The following is a 22,212-nucleotide window of genomic DNA, read 5'->3' as shown; positions in this document are numbered from 1 at the left end:
AGGTAACACCCTTGATCTATTTATTTCTTAATGAGATGAACATTTTTCGCTGCTGTTAGTAGTATTCAGTTCTTTGCTTTACCACGTATATTAGTGATTGAAGACTGCTTCAGCATCATCCGATTTATTGAATTATGTATTTAATATTTCCATCACGGATCCATTTATAATAATAATATAGGGTTGATGACACTAAAAGAAGACTAGAACTTTATATATTTTTACCATCAACCCATCAGGTCATTTACAAATGATCCCAGAAAATCGACCACATTTCTTTTTCTGCAGACCTCCCAGTTCCAGATACTTAGAAGTCATCATGCACGACTTACACACTATTGACTGCAATAATTGGCCCAAATTTAGGTGTCATTTTCTTCATAGAAATCCACACTGCTGTATTGATTGTCATTTCACTAATAACAATGATTATGACAAATCAAACCATCTCAAGAAAAAAAGACTCAAAGTGTTCCTACATCCATCTGCAGAAGCATTGTGCCACTGAATATCCGTACACCTTTTGAGTCATTCTCATTGTTATAAAAACTCATTTGTCACATAAGAAAAGTGCAGATCATAGAAAAGCAAAGTTGAAGATAGATGAGAGGAAACAGGGAGGCACTCCTGTTGGGAAGAGACGGGGAGACAGGAGGGAGGGCGGGGAACAGAGCTAAGAGGTGAGAGGGGGAAGGGAACTAGAGAAGGTGGCGTGTGCCTGCACCAATACGCCCATCCATGAATGTCTTCATCATGCACGGAGGACACACGCTAGTAAAAAACAGAAGGGACGAAACCAGGTCAAAAAACTGACCAATCAATATAATATCTCATGTCAAACTCTTACTTCTCTCTGGGTCCTGGATGACCCAGGTTGACTGTATTTATACTACTCTTTAAGACAATAGTCTGTGATTCCCTAAATAAATGAACAGAAGCAAAAAACCTTGGCGTGACAAAATCCGTCTCCATGCTTCTGCATGCAAGGGCAACTGTGAAGCTCTCCAGTGCTTAGATCAGCAGAGGGGGGTGGTGAGCATGCTGTGAAGTACAAAGCCAAGCAGATGAAGACAAGATTGAGATATTCCTGACATTTCTAAGAGAGGCAAAACCTAGATTCTTTTTTTCTTGGACCTCAGAGTTCCAGACACGAATTCTTGCATGCCTCACTTGCTACCGGTGGTCATCACTGATGCATGTGTGAACCTTTTTCATCATTCATTTTATTAATCATTGATAATAAAATGAAACACGAATCGCACCCCAAGAATAAGATACCTGCATTCCTAACATACTTTAATCTTTGATTAGCTAGACCCACTGTTCTTCATGATCCAGGAATCAGCATGATTTTTCATATTACTTTCATCTTGGGCCACAGTTAAAGTATTAGATTTAACAGTTTTTAATAATGACAGGAGTATTTTGAAGCAAATTGCCCAAAACAAGAACTTCGACTGTTACTCACTGTGGTTAACATGGACCCAGCACGATGTGTAATCGGCTCGAGGCATACGTTCTGAAGAGTGCAAAGCAGAGAAAATTATTTTTTAGAAACGAGACAGTCTTTGCATCAACATGTATTCATACCACGTATTTATTCGTGATTTAAACATTTATTCCTTTATCACAATATTTCTAAATGTTCATCGTGCTGCAGTGAATACCAAACTTGGAGCTGACTCAGAACAGTGACTTCCCGGCACTGTCCACATAATCCTGAGTTCAAGATGTAACACGCTTGCCTCATGAATAATCTCTCCATTTTAAACTATGTAATATTAATTTTTGCTCTGTATTTCAGCCATTGAACATACATAATATTCTCTTTATTATATTCATATGTTTATGAGTGTGTTTATTTACACTGTCATTGATGTTTTAATCTTTTCTAAAATTCATGAAGACAGAGATGAGAACAGTCCCTGAACTCTGTCCATAGCATCCCTACGAACAGGGATACAACACTACATAGCTCCTTGAAGGACCTCAGCGTTCCACACACGTACTGATCACCCCGATTCTTAAGCCCCGAGGAGTAACCATCGATTCATGAAGTTGTATTTTTCTCTATAAATTCCAACACTATTAATGACTGTACATTCACTAATAATAATAAAAACAAATATCTATAAATCAGAAAAACTCAAAGATAAAATCCATAAGCATCTCTATTACCTGTGCACGCAATCACTTTCCTCATTGACTACGCCTTCTTCACAGATGCAAATATCCATAAATACACACAGTAGTTCATGCGGATTTCATATTTACCTTTGGAACGGGGTTCGCTTCCTTTCGTATTATGCTGAAGGTCATAAGAAAACACCTCAAACAGAAGAAAAATCTGAGTATTAGTCACATAGGCAGCTTGACATGGGGCAGTCTTGGTATTCCTGATGACTTAGTCACTTAAGTACATGAATATAGGGTGGTATGTATTAATTTTCTATTCAAATGAACAATAATGTACTGCTCTAATCCAGAATAAAAACTCTATCCATATGGACTATATTATTCCTAATCATTTTAATAGAATTCAGTACTTTCTATACCCGGTTTTAGATTTTATCACCTCTCCACAAAGGTAGGAATGGACGAGCTTCACGCTGAACACCCCTCACCCTCACTTCCCCGGCTTTGTACACTGTCTCACACTGATGCATTTGTGATGATCCATAACAGCAATCAAAGGAACTAGAGACTAAGACAAAAACTGAAACTGTCTCTGTCCACTTTCTTTTGCACATCTCCTTCCGTCATGTAGGGATTAATTAATTCTTCATAATGGAATGTTTTCCTCTCAACCAAAGAAGCAGCCCTACACGCGAGAGAGGCTGACCCAGAAAACAACACTAAACTTACTAATTAGAGTCCATGTGGTAATTACCCTAAGAAGTGATAACCATGATACATTTCTGCCTTTTCTGGAATTCCTTACTGTATTTCTTTAGGAGCATTAATATTTATTTATTTATTTACTTATTTATCTATCTATCAGTACTGAGAACTGAACCTAGGTGCTTCATGCTGAGCTAAATCCCTGGCCCTTCCTTATTTCTTACTTTGAGACAAGGTCTCAGTAAGCTGCTAGGTTCCCCGGGTTGGGGTCACACTTGCAATCCTCCTGCCTCAGCCTCCCATAAAAAAGTTGAATACTATCATTTTTCTTACATTATCGCAAAGAGTCACATTCAGATAAAGATGTACCCTCTTCTTTACCTAATTATACTTGCTTAGTCATCCTCTCATTGACCCCCTAAGAATCAATCAAGCATCTGAATCCAAAGTAAGAATACTATCTTTGCACATGTCTAGTATCTGTCCATAGGTTTTGTTTCCAACAAAGCAAACTCATTTATGTTTTGCATTGAACCTCAGAATTTCAGACACAAAATATCCATCATCTGTGACCCACCTGCTGTAAGCGGTCAATATTGGTCCAAGTTTGAGTCTCTTTTTCTTCATTCCTACATTTGTTTGGATGTCAACATTTCAGAAATAATAATAACAGTAATACTACTACTACTAATAATAATAATAATAACAATATAAGATTTTGAAGGCCCAAGAACTAATCTTGGAAATTCCAAACATCAGTCTAAATAATCCTTGTCCACAAAGACTGTATATTGGTGCTTCTTCATCTGAGTACCACATATTATAAATGAATCATCATACTGCACCACAGATTTGTAATTGGGTCCATGTTAGCTTTTATGCATTTAATACTGATTAACAGCACAATAAACACCCTCAAAAAATGACCCCCCCCAAAAGAACACTTTTTCATGGGACTCACCTTGGCCTAACAGGAAGTCAGCACCTTCTTCAGCACGGAAGAGTGCAAAGCAGAAAACATGATAAAGAAAAATTGAGATATTATTTACACGGACCTACATCTTTCAATATTTACAGTTACTTACATATCTTTTCGCTTGTAATATTTATTCATTTTTCTGTTACTATGACAACCTTATACTTAACTCTGAACAGTAAACATCACCATTGTATTTTAATAACAGTATAACATAAAATACAGAAACGCAAAGATGACTAAAGGTCCTTGGATTGTAAAGCCATCTTACAGGGTCCACCAGAGGGGTGGACGAGATTCCTTTTGCACTGGGCCTCAGGGTCCAGACACACACTGGTCATCGTCTCCACCTCCCACACGGCCATTCTTAATCAGTGGTTCAGGGCCAGGGCTGTTCATGCTCATGTACATGTGACTACAGCTCTATTCATTACTTCACTAATAATAATAAGTGCAAATCAAAAACTCGAGGACAAGATCCTAAGCACCCTTAACACCTGTGCAGAGAATCACTTGTAGCACCAAAATGCGCCTGTGTCACTAACCATTATCAAGTTGCATGCACCCATTAACCAGCAGAATGCTGTGTGCCACCCCCGCACTTATCGTTAGGATACGGTTACTCTCAGAGCATATTTAGTACTTGCTTAACGATTCCTGTGCTTATCCTAAACAAACTGCCCAAAGCGAGACAAGGGCTTTGATGGTGCTCACCGTGGCCGAGTGCTCCATCGTGCGGGGAGGCAGGGAGCCCACGGGAACCGGCGCGAGTTCCAGGGACGTCACGTGCGTTCCTGCGGAGAGGTAAGGCAGAGTGCAGAAGGGCGAGATCGAAGTCCTTTCCACCCATCTGACCTCACACTGGCTCAGTCGTGTCACAGACAAAGGGAAAACACTCATTTTTTTCTGTCTACCTCATTCCTACTTAAAGTCAGGCATGCTTAGAGTTTTCTATTACCTAACTTTAAATATGGAGACGAGGAATGCTTCACAGTGTTCAGCATATTTATGTTTGTAAACTGATTGGTTTTTTGAGTCATTTCCAAGAAAGTGATCTGTTTACTTTTCTAATATCTACCTACAGGGTCATTTAAACAGAGACAGTAGACCGTAGTCATTTTTATTGGACCTCAGAGCAATGCAACGTTCATCATCTGTGATTTATTATGTCATCGGGATCATCACTGGTCCAGGCTTAGGCCTCGGCTTCTCCACTGTCATCCACATTTGTTATTGACCGACTCACGGACATTAATTTTTCAAGCTAGGGTTCACAAACTCCTATGAATAAGAGGAATCTAGTGTCCATGTCCACATGTGCCATGTTCATGAATCTTTTCCATTATCCATGTATGTATCTTTCTATGTATAATATTTCTATTCATCCCATATCTACCATTATCCACGTCTGGCCTTTTGGATTACATTTCAAACTTGTAATAATACTATCAGTAAATCCTTTATGAAAAATAATCTAATGGAAGAGAATTACATTGGTTGCTATGCCCATCATGGTGAGGAATAGAGCCTATACTACACAGGATGCCAAAATCAGCCCGGAAGTGGCTTTTCTGGGGAGTACAAGACCAACAAGATAAACAAGAAGGCAAGATTCTCTCAGATGTGGTCTTTGTTGTCCTCATTTCATTTACTCAGCAATTTGGGTATTTATTAACTTTTCATAATATAAAAAATTACATGAACATATGTATTGAAGTGGACTTCCCCATCTGTGTGTATATATGTGGGTATGCTGGTGTGTACTTATATACAAAAGTGTATAAATATATGACCTATGCTCACTTAGTTATTTATACATATACTTTCACACAGGTCTACAGATGATGAATTTACAGTAATAAAGTGAAATATATGAGCAAAACAGAATGAGATCCTTCTATACGCCTAATATCTCGCATATATCAGGATTATTTAAAACACCAAATTAAACAAGTTCTTGTTGTGTCTGGGCCTCAGACACAACCAGATTCCAGACACTTAGCATTCATCACCCACGATTCACCACTGGCCCAGGTTCGGGCCTCCCATTCTCATTTAAGGTTGTTTATTGATTAATTCATTGACTCAGTAGTAATAATTAAAGAACTATGAATTCCAGACATTCAAGGACAAGTTCCTTCTGGGTCCTATTTGTCTTTAGAACCATTTGCCTAATTGATTTAACCTCTTCCATTAATCATCTTATTGTTACAAATATCAACTAACCAACATCTTTCTTACAATTCCCACCATTTCACTGGACTATGGCTGGCCCTTTTAAAATTATACCCAATATTAACCGTAAGTATTACGCTGAATACCCTAAAAAAAAAAAAAAAACCAAACTCAGAAAGGAACTGCGACTATGACCCTAGTAAACAGACAGATTTCCACACACCGTGGCAGCCGGGCGAGCCAGGAGGCGGCAGAAGCTCCAGCCAGGTCCGGGGTGTGCGTTCTGAGAAGTACAGAGCAGAGCAGGCAAAAAAGTGCAGGTACATTCTACCTTCCTGTATCGAGTTCCGTCGGCATATATTGATGTTTTGATTTGCCTCCAATTAGCCACTGATATGACATCCGAACTTTGACTACTCAAAATATCTCTATCATCCTTAGTCAAAGAAGTAAGACATTTGAACTATTCATTAGCAGAATTCAGCTTTTCAAGATGTTTGAATATGTTAATTTTATATTATCACATATAGTGAACATGCTTCTCATCTCTCATCTTTACTGACATACATTTTTACAACGACTGTTGCATTTATCTACTTATGATAGTAAAAAGCACCTGCATAAAAATAATGCAAGACAATCCCTGTAGACTTCCTAGGATGTGTGCAAAACGTCCCCTCAAACTGAAGCACAGTCCTGTATCTCCTTTTAAGGGACCTCAAAGCTTTCCTATGTACTACAGGCTGGCCTTAAACTCAAGAGATCCTCCTGTCTCAGCCTCCTAAGTGCCGCAATTACAGGCACGCACCACCACACCCAGCTATAATTTTAAAATATGGCGAATATCTATGCTGAATATCTACATTATGCAAAATAGTATTCAAAAAATTATTAAAAGAACAATAGTCAAAAAAATTTTATTACAATACAAGGCACATTGCCATTAACCTCCTGCTCCAATACTTCGCCTCACTTTGAGCACATCTATCGAATTGATCTTTTGACTTTCTGAAGCAGTTGCACTGTCATGGCTGTCTTAATATCCTGAATCCATTCAAATATTTTACCTTTTATGGTAATTTTGACTTTGGGGCAGAGCCAGAATCTGTATGGTGCAAGATCCTTTGAAGATAGTAGATTAAAACACATCATAATGTTTTTGCAAACCTGCCTTTCCGATGGATGGCACTCCGCAGCATCGACTGTATTATTTATCATACCTCGTGAAGACATGAAAGAAGACCTCAAGAACTGCTTCAAAAAATAGCAAAATGATGGGATAAATGCGCTCAAAGTGGGGGGAAGTAGAATAAGGATTAGTGCCAATGTGTCTTCTGGGATAAAATTTCTTTTAAATTTACGCGATTATCTAATGCTTTATGTGAGCATTATCCTTACAGTCTCCCTCCCTTCCCATTGCTTCACATCCTTAGCATTGTTTGGAGTGTGGACATTTAAAAATCTACTCTCACCAACTCTGAAATATACTACATAACTACAGACACTATGCAGTCATGGTAGACATATGTTTATCTCCAACACATCTTGTTCCTGTCTAGCTAATCATTTGTGTGCTCTGGACGCCCATCCATTCCCCCCAGCGCACCCATGTAGCATTTGTCCTTCTGTGCCTGGACACAGAGACAAGGGCTACTCATCATATATGAGCACAAGGCAGTCCGGATTTTTCTTTTTTTTTTTTGTCTTGTAAAGACAGGGTCTCGCTGTGCAGTTCAGGCTGGCGGTGAGCTCACTTTGTAGCCTGAACTTGGAACGATCCTCCTGCCTCAGCCTCCCGAGTGCTGGGATTACAGGCGTGCGCCACCACGCCCAGCGTGGTAGCCTGGTTTTGTGCGCCTTTCTTCATGCTCATCTGCATTTCTTCACTGATTAATTTATTAATCTGCTAATGTTAATTTTTTAAAAATTATAAGACAAAACCCCTGAGATTAAAAAAATCCAAGAGACATCTCCAGAAGAACAAGTGATTTAATTACCTACATGGATCTCCAGAACCATTTGCTACATCAATTTATGTCAAATTCCAATATTCACATCCAGATTACAGATTGTCAGGGGTCCAAATATCCACAGAAACGTACACAGAATCATTGCTTCCTTTAGTGTCCCTGCTTCTTTAAAGAATCATCCTGATTATCAGAAAAATAACCGAGATGATGTTTCGTATCAGTTTTATTTTTCCTTATTGGACCATGGTGGGTCCTCTTACTTATCTGAAATACTTCTTCTCAACAGACAATGAGAACGTGATCTAACACAAGCAATGGTCTTCATGATGCTACACATGGAGTCCGTCAGAGACAGCAAAGGCCAGGACATAATGCTTCAGTCAGCCGGGGTGTACCCATTCTACAGAGAGTGGAGACCAGAGGATGAGATGAGTGAGATGCTCTTGCATTAATCTTTACCTCTCCAAATCAATATTCAATTATTCAGGGGTATCAAGTTTGGTTTAATATAGATTTCATATTCCATCTATTCCAACTTCTTTCACTACTCCAATGAATCCATCTTATTCCATTAAGAAAGTGAAACAGTATTAAACTACCATGACCCAAGAAAAAGAATATTGGGCGTTATTTACCTGCATCATCCTCAGACAGAGGAAACACCATTTATTCCTTGGTGGATTGCTATCACTCCTTGTTACTATGTCCTCTGGCCTCCCTCATTCATTACTTCATAACTACGTGATGCCAACACCCTCCACAGCTTTAATTATTTACAACTCCACATTGATTATTTTTCATTTAAAAATTGCACATACTACAAGTATGCAACATGCCGTTTTGATTGTACATCGGTTCTCTTATTCATCTATGTATTGCAAAAGGACAAATATCCATAAACATAATGGTGCTAAACAAAGTAACACCCCCGCAAAATCCTGGGGCAGTATGCTAATATGACTTTCATTCTGGCTTTCGGGGTCCCAGACATTCTGCATCAATTGAACCTTATGCACAATCAGCAATCATCTTTGATCCAGGGGTGAGTCCATTTTCACACTTATGTCATATACCTAAGCTTATTAATTAATTCCCCGATACTCTGAGAGCCATAACTGATTATGAGATGCAAGGCTCAGAAAATGAATAAGCCTGAATAGTTCTATATCTAGCTACAGAGTACTCTGACACAGCAATATAGCTCTGGCATTAATCACCCTCAAGTTTTCCTGTACGGATTAATCAAAATAATACTATGTATCAACTGAATGTGATGACTGGGCCATGGTTGGCTTTCTTTGACTGTATTTTATAGCTTCCAAATACAGATTATATACGTATACATTTACAGTGTATTCTATGCAGTAAACAAAAAGTCATCCAGGTACCTGTCACTAAGAAAGACTCTTTAAATCTGCTCCAGGGTGTCCATTCTGAGAAATAGAAAGCAGAGCAACTGATTAAAAAACAACCAACATATTCTCCATCAAATCTTCATTTTCACATTTAATTTATGCAGTTGTTTAGGTACTTGTTAATTGTCATAGCATATATATTATCTGGACAAAATATACTCCCGTAACTTGAACTGATCAAGAGAAAAAGTAGAGTATGTCTTACTTAACAGTTTATAAGACCATTAACATGGAAGTACCATTTTGACCGATTTATTTCCCATTGGGAATCACAGTTTTTATTTATATTAATGATATTTTTCCCCAAACATGCATACTGATTGGCAAACAATGTTTCTAGACTTTCTAGAGTGTATTATATTTATTTATTTATGTATTTATTTCATGATTTCTTCATTGGCCTATTTATGATACTCTTTGTATAAAAATACAAAAATAAAAAAGGACAAGAGCTTGTATGTTCCTAATACCTGGACACAGGACTGTCTCCAACGTACTAAACATACCAGGCTTCTTATGTAATCTCAGCATGACAGACACATTATCCTCGTCCATGACTTAAACTCCAAAAATCATCATTGGTCCAGGCTCGGACTGAGCATATTTTTCTCTATTTATTCTTATCTTTATCTATCTTCTTTCCTTTTTTATAATGACATGGAGTCTCACTCAGTTGCCCCAGGCAGTCTTCCGCAGATCTTATACCCTCTGCTTAGCAAGTAGCTGGGAATAGAGGTCGATGTCAGGACACCCACTTTATTTCTATGTATCTTTACTGATGCAACAGTTAACAGGTAACAGTAGCAAGTACTATTTACTCCTGAAAACACTGATTAATATGACATCAAGACCCGGACAAGATGCTTAAGTATCTTTAACATCTGTCCATGCAATATTTGCCTCATTCTGTTCAATACAATGCACCATATACACTATATATAGTTTATGAACTATATAGTTTATATATGTTTTGTATTAGTATATATACATAAGTATGTATAGTATTATTATATATATTAGTATACATAGCATATATATATACACTAATAATAGTATATATATATATCATGCCACACATGGCTTTCCACACTATCTCACATTCTTTGTAGAGCGAATACCCATAAAATATCCCACATTCAAGTATAAGAAGAACTATTGCTCACATTGGGCGTCACAGACCAGACACACACAAGCGCCCATAGCGACCCCAGCACAGCTCTGCCGGTGGGTACAAAGCGAACCTAGCTTTCCATCTACTCATTTAGGCATTGATCACTTGTTCCTTATTTATCACAAATGTTTACATCTGCTTACATTTATTTAGGAATAATTCCTCGCTTTACATACACTAATGATTAGTACCTAACCTTCAGCGCAACCATTAGCCACAGAAATAGCATTATTGTTTTCTTCACATCTTTTCTCGCAGAACATACAGGTTATACAGATTAATGGGACGCACTCTGGCCCATTCACACATGCATTCAGCATATTTGGGTCATTTTCACACCCGTCACTCCTGCTATTCCAAGCTCACCCCGCGTTTCATACTTCAGTGTCTTTTTTATATTTTTTATTTTTTTGTCTTTTTGAGACAGGGTCTCACTATGCAGTTCAGGCTGGCCTTGAGCATACTTTGTAGCCCAGGCTCATCTCGAACTCTCAGTGATCCTCCTGCCTCAGCCTCCCGAGTGCTGGGATTACAGGCATGCGCCACCACGCCCAGCTCAAGTTTTGCACTTTGGCGGAACTCAATGCATCTATTTTGATCAAATCTATCCCGTTACCCAGTAGCAACATTCTGAAGCTACGTCTTACTTAATCAACTTCACTATTTCTAATTTGTATTAATAGATTCTTTTCCTCGAAGAAATATTTTCCTGATTGCACCATGATCATTTTCAAGAGAGGCAGTACGTAGACTTTTTGCATTGGACCTGTGAGTATCAGATATGGTTTTCATCATCTGTAATACATCAGCGGTGATGACCAATCATCATCGTTGGTCCAGGATTGATTTTGTTATACTCAACATATCATAGGAGTACATAGAATACCTTCTGAGAAAACGTTCAACAAGCACAACTGTAGCTACTACTCACATCTGTGCCCGTGTACCTAACCACACAGGTAATGGCGGAGACTCCACCGAGGGTAATCCGCGAGTCGGGCTGAGTGCATCCATTCTGAGAAGGAGAGAACACAGCAGCTGATAAAACACTAAGATCCTCCCTCCACTGATCAATCAAAGCCCACAATTCAACGAATTACTTAGTCACTTAGGCTGTAATTTGGAGCAATACGTATTTTACTTTCTCTTAAATTCAAAATCCAATTCTCTACTAACACAGAATAAGAATACTGATTAGATGTATCAGCTCTATCACCAGAGATTATTTATTTATTATTGAAATTGCTTTCAGTAAATATAAACAGCCACTCTTACCTTTTCATAAATTTTAATAATAATTTAGATATTTATTCATATTTCTTTTGTAATTCTATCTTAGGTCTATTTTCAATATAATCAAAATCCCTTAGTAAAAGTCCCTTTTTTTTGGCGGCACCAGGGATCAAACTCAGGACCTTGCGCTTGCCAGGCAGGCGCTTGCGCCACTGAGCTATATCCCCAGCGCCCTTGGTAAAAATCGTAAGACCATGATGTGTTGTATACTCCTATATCTCCCTGGACGACCTTTTTAACAACAGAAGTAAACTAGACTTCTCACAGGATGGACCTCAGACTTCCACAGCTTTGTCACCATCCAGGATTCAGATGCCACCAGTGGTCATCATGGATCCAAGACTCATCCCCCAGTTATTCTTCATTAATTTGTATATTTTCTTACTAGTATTGAAGACATTAATAATGACTAGTTGATAATAACACAAATTTACTATTTAATACCTATACATAAGATCTTTTGCCACACTGATTTCTTTTCTTTGTCAAACTTACTTTTGCAAATATTATTTAATCAAAATAGTATTTCATGGCCATGCCATATTTACCATAGCTTTGTGGGTCTGCCTAGATTATAGACAATGCTTCTAGTAAATGGCAAACCTGCTTTTAAAATCACCTAAAGTAATGAGACTATACTCACGTCAGTTTGCATGTTCCTAACACACAGAGAGAATCACAGACTTCAAGTCCAGGAAAATATGTTTCAACACCTTGGTAGCATCCATTCTGAGAGTATGAAACACAACAGATTATCCAAGATTGATAATTATCCATGCATTCAACCTTTCGTTTCAATGGTCAATTAAGTAGGAGTTAAATTATGATGATTTTTTTTTTCCTTGAGAAAATGAACACTGAACATTTGGGCCCTGATACTAACAAGGACATAGACCATTAGTTTTATTTTATTTAACATTCTCTGCCAAGGGAGTAACTCATTTGAGCATTTTTTTTTTTTACATCTAATGGCCTTCTGTATTTTAAATACACACATAATTTTTTTGTTGGTTGCCACATATTTTAATAATTAGTCAAGGCCTCACACTATCACACATTACATCCTATTCTACATGAACTTGTATTGATCTCATGATGTCTAATATTAAAATATTTATATAAGTTTTTCTATCTCTGGTGTATATATTTTTCTTAGATTGTGACTATGTGTGTAAGTAATAGTTCTTTTTTTGATCTAATTACAATAATATACTGACACTTCAGGAACACAAAGATGAAGGACATCCTTGACTATTCCTAACATCTACCTGTGCCAACATAAAGCACACAGTAGGGGTCTCATACTGTTGAACCTCAGATATCCAGAGTTTAGTCACCATCTACGACTCATATCCCACCAGTGGTCATCACTGATCCTGGCCTCCTCTTCTCATAAAATTCTACCTTAGTCTGTTGATAGCTAGAAATTATACAGAGTTAAAAACAAAATCCTTAGTTACAGTTTGTAGGTATTGACAGGATCTTTCACCACATTGAACATACGGCTTTTCTTGTTCTTAATTTTGCAAATACATATTGCTAAATGAAGAATGTGCTGCAAAGCCATTTTAATTTTTGCTTGGACCATTACTGATGATCTTTCATCTACGTGATACTTCTATCTACAAAATGAACATCCTTTGAAAACTACCCAGATGGAAACAAATACTCTGACTACACTCATGCTGATTTTTTTGAACTCCCCAACACAGAAAACCATAGACTTTGCGACCAAGAAAATAAAATGTTTAAATCATTTTGGAAGCATCCATTCTGAGTATAAAGGTGAACACATAAAAAGCTGATGTTCCCTCCATCTCTCCTTCATCTCATTAGTTATGAATTACAAGCAAAACTGTGAGGACGTTCTTTAACAGCAAAGTGAACATCACTAAATATGGCCCTAACCCTCACAAGTACCCAAGGACTAACATAATTAAAAAAAGATAAAGACTCTGTGAACACAAAGACTAAAACATCCTAACCACTACTGATACCTATCCCTAGGATCACAAGGTACACATCGGATGTCATTTGTCAGCTCCATTAATTTCTGTTTGCTTATGTACTATTTTACTCACTAATAGTAATCAGATAAGTAGAAATCTTTGCCTTACTCTTAATTTTATAAATATTGGTTAATACACAGAGTATCTCATGGCCATTTCATATTTTTCCCTGGATCACAGTGGATGCTCTTGGGTCATATACAATGCTTTTACCAGGAGTGAACACCCTTTAAAAACACCCAAGACAGGACAAGAATTTTGACAATACGCACACCGCTCTCCACGTTCCTAACACACAGGGGAACCACAGAACTCATGACGAGGGGTGGAATGCTTCGGTCAGTGCGGGAGGGTTCGTTCTGAGGGTACAAAGCACAAAAGAAAACAAAATTTGATATTCTGTCATTCATTCTTGCATTCTTTGTGCATTTCATTAGTCATTTTTAGAGAAAAAAATTTATAACGATATATTTTTTTGAGGAAAAGCACTGAACACTTAGAATCTGACCTCGGTAGGGACTTAGGTGATCATTTTTACTAGAATGCCACCGTCCAGCAAGAATGTTACAACTTCGAACATTTTTATTGCTTCCTGGACTGTCTCACATATACTAATGGTATTTCTTCCAGAAAATTTATTTTCATAATTGGCTAATTTTCTACTCTTCATTTATATATTTGATCCAATTCCAAAAATAGATTGAAAGGTCGTGAACACAAAAACCAAGAACTCCCTTCAATATTCCTAACTCCTGCTCCTAAGATCTGAAGGCGGGACACACCAAATTTAACGGTATTGGACCTCAGACTTTCAGAGCTTAGTCACCGTTCATGACTCATATGCTACCAGAGGTCATCATTGATCCAAGACTGAGCCTCATCTTCACCATTATGTTCGACATTAACTTCTAACTATTCATTTCACGACCGCGTTGATAAGCAGGAATCACACAATGTTGAAGACAAATCCGTAGGTACACTTTATCGGCATCTGTAGGCTCTTTTCCTACATTGATTATGTCATTCATGGCTGCTAATTTTCAACAAAGGCTTTCACACCCATTTATTATTTCTCATTGAGCCACTCATTATTATTTCCCCCTGAGCCACGCTTGACACTTTGCATTGTACATAAGTTTTACAACTAAGCGAATACCCTTTAAAATCCACCCAAATGAATATAATAACTTTGTACTCACGGTGGTCTCTGGGTCCTAACGTACCAAAAACCACAGGCTTCATGACCAGGACAGCATGCCTGTGTCAGCTCGGAGGCTCCAATCCTGAGAGTACAGAGCAGAACAGATAATGATAAGATTGATATTGTACCCATTCATTTATTCTTGGACTGCTCCTTTTATTTCACTATTAATGCCAATGTATATCTAACTACGGTATTTCCTTCTTAAGAAACAAATACTGAATTTGTTTCTGACCTGAAGAAAAATTTAAGCACTTTATTTTCATTGTTCAAAGCTCTCAAAAGATGGTGCCTCTGATGCAATTATTTCCTAAGATACTTCTGTGCTTTTAAAGAACAGTATTAGTATTTTGCCTCGGTATTCTTTTCCTAATGCCTCAATTGCTTTACTTTATTTATTTTTATAGAATTATAAAAGTAGGGGCTGGGGATTTAGCTCAGTGGCACAGCACTTACCTGGCAAGCACAAGATCGTGAGTTTGATTCCCGGTACTGGAAAAAAAATATAAATATATATAAAAGAATGAAAATGTATAAATTCAAAGAAAATAATAAGTGCCTGACTACTTCTCAAATATATCGCTGGGACAAAAGGTATGCAGTAGGTGTCTGACAGTGTTCTGAACCTCATACTTCCAGATCTGTAATCATCATCATCCAAGAACTCATACACCATCATGGGGGGTCATCATGGATCAGGACTTGGCCTCCTTGTCTTAATTTCTATGTTTGCTTATTAAAAATTCATAATTTTAATGATAATATCTATGAATCATAAACATCAAAGAGAAAAACCCTTAATTATACTTTCAAGCTATATACAGAATCTTTGACCCCACTGAGTACCTATCTTTGCCTTAGTAATTATTAATTGTACGAATATTGGTTAGTTACGATAAAGTCTTACAATCATGACATGCTAATCATTGAGCCATGATGGATGTTTGTTATGATTTATATCCACGTGTCTGTCCAAAGTTGCATATCCTCGTAGACGGTTGGGTTTAAGGTGTGTGAATGTTGATTAAGGGTGTGTCATGTGGGTAAAGGGTGTGATAATTGGATTAGTGAGCATTATTCTGGGTGTGGGTGACGGGATGCTCCGCCCTAGCTGTGGGTGAGGACAACCGCTGGATTCGGAGCCTGGATGGAAGAAAAGGGAAAGGAAGGCTTCCTTTGCTGCTTACTGCTTTGCTTCATCTTACCTCCCCTACCATGAACCATTTTTGTTCTGCAATGCCCCTTGGAGACCTGCTGACTCCACACTGAAACCTCTACAGAATGAACTGAAATAAAACCTTTCCTCTGTCAGGTATATTGTTTCAGCAATAAGAAAAGTTACTAAGACAACATTCTTGGATTATATGTAATGCTTCTACCAACACAGTGAACATAATATAAAAACCAGACTCTCCCCTACCAAAAAAAACACCCAAACCAAGGTAAGAACTTTGTAATCATACTGGTGTCCATGGTGTTAACATACACAGGGAACCACACACAGAGCACATGAACTGGGAAGAAAGTTAGGAGCTTCCACTCTGAGTATAAAGCAGAAAAGAGCACTGAAAAATTCAGTCTCTGTTCATTTATCCATGCATCACTCTCTTCATTTTATTAGTCATCTCAGTAGAAATTAAATTATTAATTTTTTAAGAGAAGAAATATTGAACATCTGGTACCTGGCATTCAATAGGACATATTCCATTATTTTTACTCTACACGTCTCCCTCCACTAATAGTTTACATACTTGGGGTTTTATATCTTCTAATAGACTTAGGCGCCTTTAAATATATTAATTATATATTTGCAGTATTCTGTGTTACTCATGTTAAAGCTCCATGGTGATGTCTTGCTTACATTTCAGCCTTTACTGACATTGTTCAACTGCATATAAATGTTTCTACAAGTGCACTGAACGCCACTTAAAACCACCCAAACCAAGGCTACAACCTTGACTGTACTCACGTTGGTGTCCATGCTCCTCAGACTCAAGCAGAAACACAGACCTGGCAACCAAGAAAAAATGCAAAAACTGGGGTGGGGAGCATAAATGCTGTGTACAAAGCAGAAGAGGCTACAAAAGGACTGATATTATGTCCATTTAATCTTGCTCTCATCTGTTAATTTCACTGCTGACTTAGGTGAGAGTTAAATTATGTGGGAGATTCTTGATTCAATTTTATCTATCATCCTCAGCCAAAATTATAAGACGTTTAGGTTTTTTTCTTTCTTCAAGGACTTCCATGTTTGAAATACAAAAAAATGTAATTCTCATCGTTATATATTTTTACCATTGGTCAGTAGATGACACTGTGTGTACTGGTTGTTTCATTGATCCAGCCAGAAAAGCAAACTGAACCTCCGAGAACACAAAGACCGTCCTAGGACATCCTTGACTATTCCCAGCACTAGCTCTGCGACCACAAGGTGCACACTAGATTTCTCATGGTTTGGACCTCAGACTCGAGCACTGTAGTCATCATCCGTGACTCATACGACTCTAGCGGTCATCACTGATCCTCAGGTGGCCTTCCTATGCTAAATTCTACATTAACCCCTGGACTAAACCCTACGTTAACCCCTTGTTCCTGTATAAATACAGACGCTATCTCTAGCTACATAAATGCCTTCCTCGAATGTGTGTTTGTGGGCTGTTTGTCAAAAATCAGATGATTGAAGATTCATGGGGTTATTTCCTTAACAGCTGTTCCATTTTGTTAGTCCACATATCTACTTTTCTGTGGTAATCACGCTTTTTATACTATATTCTTGTACCCATTTTCTTTCTTTTACTTGCATGATTGCTCTGTCTATATCGCTCAAAGAACACAAAGATTCACAACCATGTCACAATTATCACTGCACCATGATCGGCAGTTTCTGATTATACACAATGTTTTTCCTAATACCTGTTTAGAAACAATCAAGCCAAGAGCTCTGTTGATACTCACATTGGTTTCCATGTTCCTAACACATAGGGTCAACCGCAGACTTCACGTCCTGGGAAGGATGCTGTCTTCAGTTTTAGATGATCCATTCTACAAGTAAAAAGCAGAAAATGAGAAGATTCAGTGTTTTCTCTCCATCCCTCCTTACGTTTTCACATTAAGTACGAGAGACACTGTGATGACATTTTTGCTTAAGGAAATATGTAACACTGGACAAAAAAACTTAAAGCCATTAAAATTTATTATATATGATATGCTCAACCAAGATTATAATGTTTTGATGTCTACTTCATAATGAATTTTAGTGAGGGGTTTTTGTTTTACAGTAGCAGAATTTCTTGGCACATATTTTTTCGTAATTGGTCAATGCTTCAAACACTTCATTATTTATATATTTGTTCAATGACACTTTCATTGATCCAATTAGAAAAACAGAATGAGCCTTTTGACTGAGACCCCTTCACTACTCCTGAGCTGTCTTCCTAGGGTCTGAGGTACACACTAGATGCCCTATTGTGCTGGAACTCGGACCTTAGAGCTGTGATCATCATCCATGCCTCATTCAACACCAGTGGTCATCACTGACCCAAGACTGGACTTCTTTCTCCACTAATTCTCCATTAATTTCTACATATACTATTCATTTCACTAATAATAACTACATAACTAGGAATCACAAAAAGTTAACAACAAGATCCCTAGGTACACCGTGAGCTGACTATAGGATCTTTAGTCAGAGTGGATAGATCTCTTCTTAGCCAATCGCAAATTTGCAGCTATTGATGAATTTACAAAGCACTGCACAGCCATTTTATATTTCTCCTGTCACCAAGTTCACATGCTTGGATGACACATAAGGCTTCTACCAATACAATAAATATCATGTAAAATCCACCCAAACCACCACGATCCTTTGACTGCACTCACATGGGTCTCCCTGCTCCTAGGAGGTCGGCTGGGGAGCAGCTATGCTGAAAGTACAAACAAGAAGAAGAGTTATTTTACAAAATGATAACTGTCCTAACATAGTGTTTATCATCCATTCCATCTTCTACTAAAAGACTTTAACACCTTTGAATCATTCATTTCTTAAGGGAATTCTGTATTTTCCATACATATGAACACTGCTCGTCATCCATTTATTTTCACAATTGGTCAACGTATCACACGATTTATCTTTATTTAGAGCTTTGCTTAATAATTCACTCACTGATGCTATCATAAATGGAGAGTAGAAAATCATGACACCAGAGATCAAGCCTACGATGCTTTCTATTCTTAATGACTGAATAATTAAATCATTGGCCGCAGTATTAACTTATCTGTGCATTAGTCATAATAATATTATACCTGTAATTTCACAGGAACTGTATGATATTAATGTGCATTTGAATGTTCGGACACAGAAAAAATATCAGTTCACTTTTTACTCTTTAATTACACTGAGGAGTTCAATTTAAACATAGTGAGGGTTACTAGATTAATCACAACGGGTTATATGACATATTCTTAACACAGATCTATATCTCAGCCCTTTCTCAACTAGGTAGCTATTTAATAAATAATGAATATAAATATTTTGCCCTTTTCATAATCAGACAAATAACCTAACCTAATGCCACAACATAGATGCTAACATCTATTTATGTAACTGTTCCTTACCCAAAACGGCCAGCTTTGATCAATTTATGTTACTGAAATTCAGTGCTTCATAAATGTATTATTAGTAATGGCTTTTACTGCATGAAATACTCTCCTATGGGGACCAGAAATAACCCATTCTGTCTGTATTCATAGGTAGGTTTCTTGATTTATTTATCAACTGTTTCACGGGAAAAATTAATAACAATCTGTGCCCATAACTCTAAGAACACAATTCATATTCTCTTAAACTCCTGGAATAAGCCTATTTCCCATAAGATAATAAATAGGAATCTTCCTGTAATGGATCTCAGAGGTATAGGGATTAATCAAAGTCCTTGATTCAGACTCCCCAGGCTACTCATCATTGATCCAGGCAGGATAAGCAATCTTTTTTCTTCATTTCTACCTTTATTTATTGATCCATTTGTTGCTTTGCTAGCAATAATAAAATCAATACTAATGAATTTTAAAAAATAAGCCGAGAACAATCACCCTGAGCACCACCAAGATCTGTGCGCCGGCTATCTCGCACTGACAACGTCTGCTCCTCGTACTGCAGAGCTCTCTCTGTAGAGGCCCTCGGCACAGCACATAAGGGCCAATTAGCACTTTGCTGCAGAGGATCCCAGCCCTCCATCTTTCCTCTCCTGCCTCCTTCCTGTCGCGAGCTGCCTCACAGACAGTGCTGGGTGTGAGGCACAAGGCAGCTATGGACAGCACTGTCCCGACAGCGCCCCAGAACCACAAGCAGCTGCTTCCGTACTCAAAATGCGGCTGGCACACCCAGGAAACAGAAGATAAAAATTCATTTGAACATGATTTCCTTAAAGGCAAATAGCCGCGTGTAGATGAAGCAACCGCTTGCACATGGCAGCGCTGGGTTAATTTTCACTTAAACGCGATACAAACATGAGTTTGTAAAGAGAGGAAAGTCCCTGATCTTATAGCTTAGCAACAATGTAAGTGGATAAATCACAAACTTGCTTTCAGAAGACATTGAGAGCACTGGTCTATTAATGGCTTAATGCAAACAATTCGATAAACACTAATGAGAAACCCGCTGTGATTAACGGGATTCTTTGACTATTATGTACTTGTTCACTGGGATTCTTACCTCAGATGACAACAGCTCAAATCTTCCTCCACAGAGACTGAATTAAACCTGCCATCAAAAAAGAAAATAAATAAATAAATAAGTAAGTAAATAAAAAATCCGCCATCATCTTCATTCTATGACATCAAATATCAACTTTGGAAAGAATAAACACTACAGATTTCGATCAGCTTAAAGATATTAGCTGTGTGCTAGAGTGATCATAAAGTGGATTCAAGTCCTTTTTCAGGAGTGACCCAATAATACGATATTTTTATTTATCTATTAAAATTAAGATTTACTAATTTTAAATAATATGATAAACACTATGAAAGGCATCTATGAAAGGCATCATTCAAAACAATGAATTATCAGATACACACTATAGATCCCTATCCACAGAGGCAAGAGCATAGATTATCTTCTTGCTTTCTCTGGAGTCAATTTGTCAAGAAAAAGGTGAATTTACATTCATTGTTGATTGCCTATTTGTACCAATGGTCAGTATGTCACACTGCTTATATATATGCTACTACCAGTGCCCTCGTCCCTCATTTACAGAATGACTCATGGACCATGTGACCGTGCACTCATATATAATAACCACACGGTGGTAACCTAGGGACAACCCAAAACCGAAATGGTATCCATGTTGGAGTGTCTGTATTCTCATATCCAAAATAGGAAGAGTGGACCCTTCTTATGCTTTTGTCTGGTTTTTTCACTTTATTTTCTTTATTTTGTGGTAGTGGGGGTTGAACTGAGGATGACCTGCATGCTAGGTGAGTGACCTACCACTGAGCTACCTTCCCAGCTCTGACTTCTTCTGGGTCTACATTTTGCCTTATTTTAAAAACAAAACCATGACAAGGACATACTGTACTCTAAAGGAGTCATTTACCAATATATAAGAAACAGCTAACGTTAGCCCAAAACCTTAAAAAAATGCCGTTATGTTCCCACATGTTCATTACGCTGCCCATGGAGATTTAAACACCAGATGCGCTTGTTGGAACTCAACACTGCGCCCCATTCATATGTATAATTAATATAAGTAAATCAGGGAAATAAATTTTAAAACAGATGTTCTTTCATATTTTTAATAAAATTCATATTTGGATTAATAACTCTTTCCCTAGAGATACTCTCAAGATGAGCTGCGCTCATTCCTTTTGCCAGCTAAATAAGTGCTTAATCTGTTGTTTGTTTTACAACTTTGCTCTAAGTACAAACAAGCAGCGAGTACCCACCTACATCAAACTATGATGCTGAGACTTACATCTACATGCCACGCATCTTACAAAGGGGCAACTGCATTCATCAATATCTGACACTGGGATTAGGCACTACATGTAAGTATAGTAATGATCCGCACTCTACCATCCACCTGATCTATACTCGTCTCATTTCTTCATGTATTGAATGACTAATAAAAATACAGTCTACACTCATAACAGTGAACATGGCTAACC

General features: G+C 37.7%; 1 long non-coding RNA gene across 9 annotated transcripts in view; it reads right to left on the bottom strand.

Annotated features, from left to right (window-relative positions):
- Window positions 1-7,963: 7,963 nt before the first annotated feature.
- LOC102021044 overlaps window positions 7,964-22,212 on the bottom strand; it is a 51,107-nt gene continuing 36,858 nt past the window's right edge. For all 9 annotated transcript variants that reach the window (XR_264790.2, XR_001232104.1, XR_001232106.1 and 6 more), the window contains 11 exons: window positions 20,762-20,809; window positions 18,931-18,974; window positions 18,007-18,093; window positions 17,021-17,061; window positions 15,508-15,543; window positions 15,050-15,133; window positions 14,123-14,209; window positions 12,485-12,570; window positions 11,480-11,563; window positions 9,351-9,395; window positions 7,964-8,362 (listed from right to left, as the gene is read on the bottom strand). This is a non-coding gene — a long non-coding RNA (uncharacterized LOC102021044). The remainder of the gene's footprint in view (window positions 8,363-9,350; window positions 9,396-11,479; window positions 11,564-12,484; window positions 12,571-14,122; window positions 14,210-15,049; window positions 15,134-15,507; window positions 15,544-17,020; window positions 17,062-18,006; window positions 18,094-18,930; window positions 18,975-20,761; window positions 20,810-22,212) is intronic.

Source organism: Chinchilla lanigera, unplaced genomic scaffold (genome assembly GCF_000276665.1).
Source record: "Chinchilla lanigera isolate Chin_1 unplaced genomic scaffold, ChiLan1.0 scaffold00137, whole genome shotgun sequence".
Taxonomy (NCBI): Eukaryota; Metazoa; Chordata; class Mammalia; order Rodentia; family Chinchillidae; genus Chinchilla; species Chinchilla lanigera.
This window is presented reverse-complemented; position numbering and strand designations above follow the sequence as displayed.